Genomic DNA, 9461 nt, shown 5'->3' with positions numbered 1-9461 from the left:
TTATTAAATTGTCAGTAATGGTGAAAACTTAGAGCATTTTACACCGGTACAGCATTTCACAGTTTATAAAGCCTTTTGAGGGAATGCCTTTTTTAAAACATTTGGAACCTCATACTCAAATCCAAATTAAATACCAGAAGTCCTTTGTGAGCAGTAACCTACGATGAAACATAATGAGTTGTATTTTATCAGTGAGTGTGTGGCTGATGCTTTTGTGTTTAATTTTAGTAAATTTTAGGATTTCCAGACTGATGATTGCCTGGTCACAACTTTTCATTTTCAACGGGGTAAATGAGACCCATGAGTGACTTGTCTAAGGTCACACAGCTACTATTTAATAGAGTCAATCTTTTATTAGCCATGCCTACCTCCTAAAATTAATCTTCTCAATTTGAAGAGAATAGAAAATGCACTTAGTGTTATTTTGCACCATCAGCTTGAACAACCATGCTGCCTTTTGCAGCATTATTGAAACCTGAGGTCGATGATAGTCCTGTCTCTTTAAAAAGAAAAAAAAAGGCCTCTGGGTGGGGGTGGGGCGCTGCTGACTGCGGCATCGGCATCCAGTCGGCCTGGACCCGGTGCGGCTGCGGTGGCAGTCACGCTGGGAACCTGCTGATGTGACAAAAGGAAAACAAAGGCGCGGAGATGCGATGCTGACAGCTACCAGCAAGTATGTGAGGATCCAGCTAGATAACAAACGAGAAGGGAAAATGAAGAAGCTCATAGAAATGAGCGGGCTCTGCGGTTTGATTGGTCGTTCGATCCTCTGAAAGCTGGGCTGGAACCAGGTCGGTCAGTCACTGCAGTTGTCTGTGGACGTCGTGGACCACTTTCCTGAGATACCCGCCGCCGTTGGAGGACAGAGGGTCTTCATGAACGTGCTGTGCAGCTGTGAGTAATGGGTTCTTTTTAACGTTTTGACTCTGGGCTGGCAGCCTGCGGGTTTGTGCGTGAGACGCCAGCTGCCGTGTTACTAGAGCGATCCACGGTGGTCAGGATGCTCAGACCACCGGCTTTGTCATGTTAATTTCCACCCTGGGTTGCAGTGTTTGTTCACAATGGGGCTATTGCTGTAATATAGAGCGTGGGGTCAACAGCCCTGTTGAATAATAAAGTGGGATTCTAAAAGTAGCTTATAGTTTAATTTATAGTAATTGTCCTCATTTTAAACAGCATGCCCTTAAGTGATTTCATATATTATGGTTATCTTATATAATAATATTGGAAAATTTTGTTTTTAGTTAACACTTGGTTATTTAGTTTTATTTTAATAAGTGATCATGAAATTCTTAGAAAGAGTATTCCAGTTTTAACAACAAAAATCTCTCTCTCCTTTTTCTTAAAACAAGGTTAATACCTCAGTGAAGAATGCTGGATTTGTTTCTAACATGTCAATTGTTTTGGCTTTAATTTTTTTCCTCTGTAAGGGATGGAAGCCTGTTCCGTTTAAGTAAAAGGTGGAATGCAGGTTAATTCCATGTGTTTATCAAGCCCACAATGCGCTGAAGTTACATTGAAGGGGAGCTCTTTATTTTTCCACCAACAGATAAAAGTAATTGACACTTAATTCCACGTTATTTGTCGCGTGCAAAGTAAATTTTCCACGTTGTTTTTTAAGCTACCCATTGATAACAAGATACATACTAGGTCAATGCATGGTTATATGTCCCAGTGGTTTTACTTACGACTAACCAGCTTTCTTTCCCTAATCTTGCGTGGAAGTCTTCATGCCGTGGACAAATGACGCCCGGTTCCTTTTTTCTCTTTCCTCTGTGGCTGTCCCCTTCATCCTTTCTTTACCTTCCCTCACTTTTCAGCTGGCCAATTTTCTCCTTTTCTCTCTAGATCAAGGCACCTCAGTTTCCCTTTCAAACAAACCCAGCCAGATTTTCCACATTCACATATTTTCCTTGTACCTTGCTTGGTTTGTAAGATCTTTTCCATGGTTAATGTGGTGTTTTCTGTGCTTCACATAATAGGAAGAAAAGCCAGGTTATGGCTTTTTGAGATCAAGGTTAGCTTACATCAGAAACATCTCATGTGATGTTCCTTTATGCTGGCTTTGCCCTCAGAAGCCATAGGTTCAAATCTCAGCTCTGCCATCTCCCAGCTCTGCAGCCACTGAAAATTCACTTGACTCCTGTGAGCTTCTGTTCCTTCCTATGTTAGAGATGATGGCAGTCATTGCTCACACAAGTGTCATAGGGTTGAAGTGAGGGAATGCATGTGAAGGTACCTAGCGTGGTACTTGGCACAATGTAGCTATTTCACAGGTGATTTGTCATTTTCTTACTCAATCCACCTGGCTATCTAGCCACTCGTGCATGAGGAAGTAGACTAAAGTAGTTTCTTATACCATTTACCTAAGGAATGAATTTTGAAGTGATCTTTTGGCTGAGTGCATCTTAATCAACTCTGATTAAGTACAAAAAATATATTCAGTACTTGCTAACAATCTCTTACCTATAAAAGTCATGCTGATATTTCCATGTTGCCATGGGCATGTTCTGTTGCCATAAGAACGTTCCCTCCACGGGAGGAGGGAAGGCCAACTCCCTTTGTGTGGTTCCTATTGGATCTTTATGATGGCAGCAGTGGGCTGATGGTATTGACTGTCCTGCCGTGAGTCCAAGTGCAGACTGATAAATGTGATTGAGGCAAAGGGTGCCAAACTGGAAATCAGAACAGTTCCCCTTGCTATTCTGATCTTGGACAACCTGGGTGGCAAGTTGCTCTTTGTATTGCCAATCCTGTTACTATTTTAGTTTCTATTTTATGTGTCTTTCTCCTTACCACCTTTGCTTTCCTTAAACTCTACACTTGGCACATTGTGTCAGATTTAAAGGTCGAGGATGGAGCTGTCTTGCCAGTACCTGAGGGGAGTGCATGAAGTTGGGAGAAGCCCTGGATTGGGGATCGAGGGCCGCGGCTCTAGTTCAGCCTTGGCTTCTCCTTGTGCTAGTTGGAAAGTCATTTAACCTCGTCTCCAAGATAAAAGGTATGGAGAGGATAGTCTTTGAATTTCCGTCAAGTCCTGGGTACATGATTCACATAGCTCTCTTTGGGAGAGTACTCAGTTTATAATAATTACTCGATCAAATAGTATGCTTTCACATATGTTGTCTCTTTTCGTTCTCACAATAGCCTTATGAAACAGGCAACCCCATTTTGCAGGTTATAAAATGTAAGATTAAAAGAGAGTAGAGCCCCAACTATTTCTTATTTGTGAAAAGAAGGGGTTGACTAGATGATATCTAATCTCAGTTTCATTGGTGAGCTGTCAGATTGCAAACCCTGAGCTCTGGTACCCACACCAGAGCATCCGCTCTCATGGCACTTCGAGTTCATGGTAAGGTGAAGCTCAAGACGCTGGTTCTAGGTTTTGTAAGGAGAAATCTATGTTCCACTTGTAGCAACATTACATCCAGACAAACATTCATTGTAAATATTCTGCTCTAGATTAGACCATGAGTCTGCCATCTATTCCAGAAAACAGGGGCTCTGCTGTCCACATATCCTTTTCATATGTTCTGAAACTGCAGCATTTTAACCTGTCAGCCACCTAATATCGCGATGGATGACCATTTAAACTTCACAGATCTCCTTGTTTCATTGAAGTACTAGGTGTTAAAGAGTATGTATTTGAATTTTTTAGGTACTTGCAATTTGTGTACACTTACATAGTAACAGAGGTTGAGACCTTCTCCTTTTCTAAATCGCAGTGATAAATTTAACCATTAAAAAAAAGTCCTAATGGGGTTACCAGATAAAATACAGGAAATATTGCATAAGACATACATACACTAAAAAATATCTTTTTATTTGAAATTCAGACTTCACTAGGCATATTTTTGTTTGCTAAACCTGGCAACCCTATGTAAACAGAACCTTAATTGATGAATTAAATAACAGTACTTTGAGCGTGAGGATATTAATTTGTTAGGTTTTTAAGCTTAAAACATACATTTAATCCAATCTTTATCGATTTTCTATCATATGCCAAACACCTCACTAGTTTTATTTATTAGTCTTTTTGTTTACTGAATTTTAAGCTAAGTGACTATCCTAAGAAAATTCTGACCCTGAGGAACGTAGTATATCCAGCTCCCCTTTGTATTCCCCAGAGGCCCTGCTAATGAATGAAAAAAAAACCAAAACCAGCATTTTAAATATATTTATTTGGAGTCAGATAAACTTGGTTTTGAAAACTGGCTCTACATCTTACTAGCTCTGATGGGACTGAAAATAGGTTAATGGTCCCCACCAAAGAGATTAGATGATGGTAAGTAAAGCCTCGGGCATGGCTTTACGTGGCAGGCTCCCCAAAGAAAAGTTGCCTTTTAGTGAATGAAAGAATACTATTTTTCCCTTCGAAAAGCCAGATAATAATGATATTAGTGAGATAATATCAAATGAGATATATTTTAATCATATAATCTATTTTCAAAAAGCTTTATTAAGATACAATTCACATACCATATAATTCACCTACGTATTGTATTATTTTTATGTAAAATTTTACCTTTGAACATAAATTGAGCTTTTAAAGGTAAACCTAAAACTCTGAGGAGCTTCTATTCCAGTGCGAACCCCCCCAACCTCTGCTTCTGGCAGTTAGCTCCGCTAGTTGACAGACTGAATGCTGAGGCTGGATTAACTCAATTCAAGTTAAGCTGTAAAAGTACATGTGTATTTTCATTACCTGGAAGTTGGCCAAAGTGACTCAATTATTCATTCTTTCTGGAGTACCTTCTGTATCCATGGCCCTGAATCTGACGTGGAAGGGCCATCAAAGATGGATAAGACCTTCTTGAGGAACTTTCAGCAAAGTAGACCAGGAAGAGTTGTGTAACACAGGAGAGATTTGGAGCACTGAGGAATAATTGATGTATTTTTCTTATTAAATTTGAAATACAGTATCTTTTACGTTATACATTTTGCATGGAAATTTTTAATTACACACATACACACACATAGCCGATAAGGATCACTCACCTTTACCTTCACTTTCGGTGCTCTATAAGGTGCATTTATGTACATATTCAATTACAGGGATGTATATTTAAGGTCAAACAATGTCCGTAGTGACCATGACCTTTTCTACAACAGCTCGTGCCAATGCGGTTCCGTCATTGGTGCATCGCGGTTCTTGCTATGCCTTACGTTTCTGTCTATTGATTTACAGGATGAATTAATCTGACTTCTCCATTTTGCAAAGATGCCATTTTAAAATCTTTGCTGACTCATGTTTTCTTCTGACATTAGGAGATGGTTATTCTGAGGGTAATTCCAGTGGCGGCTTTCTGTGGGCCTGAAGTCTGTCTGCATTTGGCTCCTTGTTTTGGTAATATTAGGGACTTTCAAGGGTAAATTTTCACCATAGCACAGAGGATTTAGCTGTCTATGAATTTGTTTGGTCAAATATCATAGAAAATAATGTTTTTTTAAATTCTCATTTTTAAATGAATGTGTATCCCATTTTCAGGAGATAGCCAAAGGCAATTCTAGCTCTCTTCTTTGCTATAAATGGGTTAAAAGACCGTTTCTAGGGAAACTACAGCTATTGTGATAGGTGAAGCTGCAGAGGGCGTGCCTAGAAGCTGCAGTACGAGAGCAGCGACAAGGGAGAGGGGCGTCCCAGACGCCCTCGCTTCTCCGGCGCCCCACAGGGAGGGGGTTTTACTAGATCTCAGACTGTGCAGAAAGGATGTGGCTCTGAAATTTCACAGACCCTCTTAAACAGAGAAAAAGTACATCCTATTGAAGAGGCTAAAGTACTGGGCGTAGCTCCTGATTATATTTTTATCTCATCCCTGCATGAAAGACTCTTCTTTTCATCCCTTGGGTGACAGTCAGGCATCTGTGTGCTAGTTCCTGGGAAGTTTGCTTTGTCCTCTTCCTTTCTGGTGAAGTCTGTTTTCTTCTGCCTGGGGAAGCCCTTCATCTTTGCACTCCTACCTCCACCACAGGGCGGCTGTTGGTTAAGGGGACATCACCAGTGAGTTGTGCAGTGGTCCTGATTGAAGCCCCGAGTCTCTGGGCTGTTTCTGGTTCAAGTGGTATAACTCAAAGAAATTTTCACCTCCGTGAGTAAGTGGAGCTGGCATGTTTCTTTCCTACTCCTTAAATGAGATCATATATAGTGCCAAATCCACCAACTACGGGGAAAGCCCAGGTTGCCAAAATAGGATGTTTTTGCTGGGAAGGCGAAGAGGTCACTGAATGGACACACTGTGCTTATATTAGCCATGGGCAGCAGCTTGAGGTTTCAGAGCCAAGTGAACAGGTTCCATGGCTGGTGAGAATGGATGTCCAGGCCTGTTCCCTAACCACAACTACGGAGAGTGATTGTTTGGGCCCCCGATGCATGAGAGGAGGACATGAATCAGTGGACAGAAAATATGATATTCATGTCGTTTCATGTGTTAAAGAATATTACATGAGCAAAAAGAGTGGCATCCAATATCTGTAAAACCATCTGCAGTTTACTAAGAACTTTTAGACGTAGTTCAAGTTGGGCTTTACCATGGTCCTGTACATGGATAGAGCAAGCTAGCCTTCTTTTACAGATAAGGAAAGTTGGGCACAGAGAGAATATATGATCCTCAAGTCGTGGTCTCCATCATGCCACACTACCCTCAAAATGCTATGGTGAAAGCAGCTTTCCTTCCCTTTGGGGAAGGGCTGGGGAGAGAAGGAAATAATATTTGAGTGCCTCTATAGGGTCAGGCACTCAAAAACGGGGATTAAGGTGAGAGCTGGGAGTCGAAGGACTGGTGCTTAAGTCCCCATGTGGGATGTTGCTTGACTCCTCTGGATGCCAATTTCCTTATCTGTAAAGTGAAATTAACAATTTCCTACCAAATCACCAGGCTGTTATGAGATTGAAAAAAGATAATATCTATGAAATCACTTTAACAAGTTAAAAATACCATACCTCTACAAGATATCTTACTATACTGTATTTTAATTTTACTATCAATAGCATTCCAACTGTATACAAAATTTAGGATATCCTAATTTTCTTGGCCGTGTTAATGAGCTATATAAACAAAATTATCATGAAAGCAGTAAAAATATGCCAGGCTTATTATATCCTGATTGACTTGATTGTCTTATTGAGGAACTCTCTTAAATTTATTAGTCTGGATAGTTTGAATGCTCACATTTCTTATTTTTAAAATTGCATTAGACTGCTGTTCAGTCATGTTAGATGCCATAAAAAAGCTACTAGCTTGTTTTCCATGCAATGTCATTGTCAAGGATTTGTAAAAGTAAGTGTGTGATATATTGAAGCACTCAAAAATGTATGCATTATCAGATGAAGATTTAGATGCAAGAGAGGCATTAAATATATAAGTATAAAATTCCTATATAATGTTAATAATATAATCAGTAGGGAACAAAAAGCATTTTTGTAGTTTAAAATAATAAAAATCAAATATAACTGAATATGTATTTAATTACAAGCAGAGATGTGTTCGTATATGTGCATGTTTAGAATGTTCAACTATGGCACCCAAGAAATGAATATTTGTTGAACTGAATAAAGATGTATCTGTGTGTGAAATCATGAATTGGGAATCAAAAAAAGACATTTTAATATTTCTTTTGCCTTTTTAAAGTCTTGGATTAGTACAAAGTAATCACGATAATAAATAAAACAGTATATGATAAATGCTTTGTGAGTGTTGATGTGCTCTAAACATGTCATTATTACTGTATGAGAAGCAGTCTGGTTTCTTGGAGACATCCCTGAACTAGCGTCAGGAGCTGCAGTTGGAGCTGTGTCACGTCCTCCGTGTGGCCTTGCCGTGGCACGCCCCCAGAGGCACTGTGATGCGACTCTACGCTGAGCCTGCAGAGCCCCATTTTACCAAGACTAACATCTTTGTAAACTAACATTTAGGTAACTTGCCATAGACCGGCCCCGGGCATTTTGTCACTTTCTCCTCTTCTCTGTGCCCTTATGGCCTGAGCACGTCTTTTAACCTCTTTGAGCTTCAGTTTCCTAACCTGTAAAATGAGGAAACTACCTGGTCTGCCTCTTTTATAAAGTCGTCTTCAAGATCACATGAAACAGCGTGTGTACAGATGGTCCCCAACTTGCCATGGTTCAACTTAATGATTTGTCGACTTTACGATCGTGCGAAAGCGATAAGCATTCAGTAGACGATAAGCATTCAGTAGAAACCACGCTTCACATTTTGAATGTTGCTCTCTTTCCCGGGGTAGCGATATGCAGTCTCCTGTGATGCTGGGCAGTGGCAGCCGCAGCTCCTGGTCAGTCATGTGATCACAAGGGTATAGACAACCGATTGGCTTACAACCATTCTATGCCCAGACAACCCTTCTGTTTTTCACTTTCAGTACAGTATTCAATACATTACATGAGATATTCAGCACTTTATTATAAAATAGGCTTTGTGTTAGATGATTTTGCCCGAATATAGGCTAATGTAAGTGTTCTGAGCCTGTTTAAGATAGGCTAGGCTAAGCTATGATGTTCAGTAGGTTAGGTGTGTTAAATACATTTTCAACCTAGTGATATTTTCAATTTATGATGGGTTTCTCCAGAAGTAACCCCATAGTAAGTTGAGGAAGATCTATAATTGTAAAGGACCACACAAATGTAAGGTACTATTATTTAAATAGCACGTGCAGAATTTCATATTAATTAAGAAAGGTTTACTGGTGCCATGTGGATCTTTGGAACCCTAAGGAATACTTCAGAATGTGGGGAGGAAGTCCTCCTGGAGTGTTTCACAAGGTGTGGGACCATGACCTGATGACAGTGAGAGGCCACTGGGGTTCAGGGAGGGAATGGTGCTCCTCGGGAAGGCACCCAAAAAGTGAGATCCTGCAGTGAGAGATGACCCGCTTTGCAAAGCCGTTTTCTCCTTGCCTCCCCTACCCGTCCTGTCCCTTCCTCTCCTTTCTTTCCTCTTTTTCAAAACCTTATTATGTAGACTCTATTGTTCCATCTGTACTTAATTTTTAATTAATAGTTATTATGATAATAAATGATAAATATTAAGGGTACTATTTCAAACAAAGAAACAAAGAACAATTTGGTCATAAGGTGTTATCTTTATTGTACACTGCTGGATCCATCTTGCTAATATGTGTTTGGAATTTTTGCATCTATATTCATGAATGAGATTGGCCAGTAACTTTCCTTTTTGATATTGTTCCACTCTGATTTAGATAATCAGGTTTGGAAATATGATCAGCCTCATGACATTATTTGGGTATATAGTCTGTTTTCATGTTCTCAGATAGAATCTGTAAGGTACTAGAGTTACATGTTTGTTGAATGTTTGGTACAACTCACCGGTAAAACCGTCTAGCCTAATGTTTTCTCTGTGGGGAGATTTTAAATATCAGTGATTGATCTACTTAATAGGATTGACTTATTTCTTGAATTAGTTTTGGTACTTTATATTTTTCCAAGAATT

At 39.8% G+C, this 9461-nt stretch overlaps 1 protein-coding gene across 1 annotated transcript in view; it reads left to right on the top strand.

Annotated features, from left to right (window-relative positions):
* The first annotated feature begins 550 nt into the window (after nt 1-550).
* The window catches only part of SACS (sacsin molecular chaperone), an 83102-nt gene continuing 74191 nt past the window's right edge, over nt 551-9461 (top strand). The window contains exon 1 of the mRNA XM_023621385.2: nt 551-894. The gene's annotated coding sequence lies outside the window, so the exon portion shown is untranslated. The remainder of the gene's footprint in view (nt 895-9461) is intronic.

Source organism: Equus caballus, chromosome 17, assembly GCF_041296265.1.
Source record: "Equus caballus isolate H_3958 breed thoroughbred chromosome 17, TB-T2T, whole genome shotgun sequence".
NCBI classification, from domain to species: domain Eukaryota; kingdom Metazoa; phylum Chordata; class Mammalia; order Perissodactyla; family Equidae; genus Equus; species Equus caballus.
The sequence above is the reverse complement of the archived record's forward strand: the minus strand, read 5'-3'. Positions and strand labels throughout refer to the sequence as shown.